Below are 2,546 nucleotides of genomic sequence, written 5' to 3'. Positions count from 1 at the left end.
AAAATGCACAGCATCTGCATCACAGGGAGTCCTCTGCGACATCATGCCTGAATCACGAGGGACGCTGAGTGATTAGGAAAGGAATGTACTCTCTGACAACAGGGCATCCTCCTTGAGACAGTAATTCATCCCAGTGTGCTCATCCACACATCTCTCCCAGGCCTGACACATGTTAGTTCTGCAATAAAGTTTGTTGAGCTGCATTTACCAATGCTTGCAAGACTTACATTCAGCATGTAGAATGGTAGTATTTGTGTACACATTCACCTCACCCAATCTTAATTATGAAATTTCATCTTTCGGTGGTATATAAAATACAAATCTGGAAAACCTAAGACCATAACAAAACTACAGTGGCCTAATTATTCAATTTTTTCTTGAACTGCGATCTGGCTCTCTCAAATGAACACCATTTTGTCACCTAAAAACATTGTTTTGGGTAATACTTTGTGTATAGCAAGATGAACATAACAGTGAGTTTGCTTGCTGAGTAGAACATTCCTGAAAGACATATAATTGTTCTTATTTCCTGATCAAGCAAGACCACCAAAAGCCGAATCTCTTTTTGAGCATTTCTTTTGTACTAAGTTGCTAGGTGTTTTCACGTAACTTGTTTCATTTAATCCGTACAACTACCCTAAAAAACATCATTGTGACCTTTATATTTTTCAAGATGAAACTTAGGCTGGGAAAGGGTCAGTAATTTTTTTTTCTCTTTTATGTTCCAGTGCCTATACTATTTTAATTCTATAGGGAAATAGAGGGATGTTTTTGCGACTAATAAGTGGAACAACATTTAAGAAAGATTTATATTTGTTTGTTTTTCATTAATACTTGACTGAAATGGTGGGTTATCCCTTTGAAAAAAGGTGTTCTGGGAGGTTATATTTATGCACACATACCTTCATTCACTGGAGGAAAGAGAATCTCTCGGTCAACCCCTCCTCTATTCTTCTCGTGTTGGACAATACATCTGTGTTCTTTATCCATTGACCTTCCCGTCACGGTCAGCCAGCTGAATTTCATGTATGTGTCTTTAGTCTTCATGGTTTTTCCCTCCTGGGATTGCAGAATGGTATTGCCGTTCTTTTCTTTCCAATATACATTTATAACATCTGGGAAAAAATTCTCAAGAAGACAAAGATATGTTCCAGCCTTATGGAGGTTTATTTCAGCAATTGAAGGAAGGAAAATGGTGGGCTTGGGGGAAATGTCTGCAGGAAGTCTTCTACCTGTGGGAGAAAATGGAATAGTAATTGAACAGAATCGCTAGGGAAGCACGAGGATTGTGTGGTCTGGAACAACCTAGTGCATAGGAAAAGGAAGAAAAGCCGCCATTGAATTGGTGCTTACCATAGCCTTTCCTGCACAATGAGTTGTGAGGTACTTATTGTTCTTATTTTCAATGGGAAGAGAGCTTCCAGAGGCCATGTAACTTGCCCAGAGTCACAGCTGTTACGTGGCAGAGCCTGGATTGAAACTTGGCCTTTGTTCTTTCTCCACATGTTAAGATCAGGTATGACTTTTAACCTCTCCATTTCAAGGCTTCTAACGTTCATGAACACGTGTAATTTTTAAAATCTCTTTTGTGCTATCATCGTGGAGCATGTTTTCAAGGTTGATGGGTTGGTGTTGGGTGTGGGGGAGGATACCAGGTAACTTGGATGATCTCTCTACACATGAATGTTTGGTCCCTCCTAAAGCACTTCTCTTTCCCATGCCATGAATTTTCTAACTTATACTCTTTTTACTGAAATAACACTTTCTCATGTTCTGCAACTCTGTGAAACCTCACTCTTCATTTACCTGTTTCTGGAATGTACCATATTTGTCTTATTTCTCATATAAATAAATATCAGGAGAAAGTTTTTCATTTTCTTTAAAACAATGTGCAGTCACTTGTTAATGGCAATCCATTTCAACGTGTACTTGACAATCAAGTTGACCTTTAGTCCAAATGTGGATCCCATGCCCAGTTCTGAGGTTATGGAGTTCTCCTACTTGATGTCCATTTTTATATAACATCTCAATTTCACATCTGAACCACTCTAGGTTTTTGAGTAGGGCAGTATTAGTGCTGCATCTCCAATCTATTTACGAAGTCTTGAATTTAGCAGCAAAATAGCAGTATTTCCAAAACTTCCATTAAAAAATTTCTTGATTATTTTCAGAAATGCTATTAATCTAATCAAGTAAATGCATTTATCAGAATTTTGTTTCACTTTAGGTAATGTTCACTAAGAGCAAATTTTATTTTGGAATTTCATTTTGATGCTGGACCTGATATCAGTTCCCCTACATTAAACCCAGCATATGTGGGGTTAAAACCAAAAGCACTCATCCCCTTTCCCTGCTTCTCTAAGTTACATTCATGTGTAAATAGCAGTGTTTTAATCCTTTGTATAGCTGAACTTCACAAGGCAAATAGAAGCCACAGATTGTTGGAGCCCACGTGCCCTCATGCTAACATTTTGGCTAGTTACAGGTCCTTTGAAGTTTTGTTACAGGGAAACTGATAGCCAGAGAATATCTGGAAGCTAAAGCAT

General features: G+C 38.1%; 1 pseudogene; it reads right to left on the bottom strand.

Moving 5' to 3' along the window:
• Positions 1-1,043: 1,043 nt before the first annotated feature.
• Positions 1,044-1,431, bottom strand: LOC131422667 (T-cell receptor gamma alternate reading frame protein-like; annotated as a pseudogene).
• Between the last annotated feature and the right edge of the window lie 1,115 nt (positions 1,432-2,546).

This window comes from Diceros bicornis, chromosome 3 (genome assembly GCF_020826845.1).
Source record: "Diceros bicornis minor isolate mBicDic1 chromosome 3, mDicBic1.mat.cur, whole genome shotgun sequence".
NCBI classification, from domain to species: Eukaryota; Metazoa; Chordata; class Mammalia; order Perissodactyla; family Rhinocerotidae; genus Diceros; species Diceros bicornis.
The sequence above is the reverse complement of the archived record's forward strand: the minus strand, read 5'-3'. Positions and strand labels throughout refer to the sequence as shown.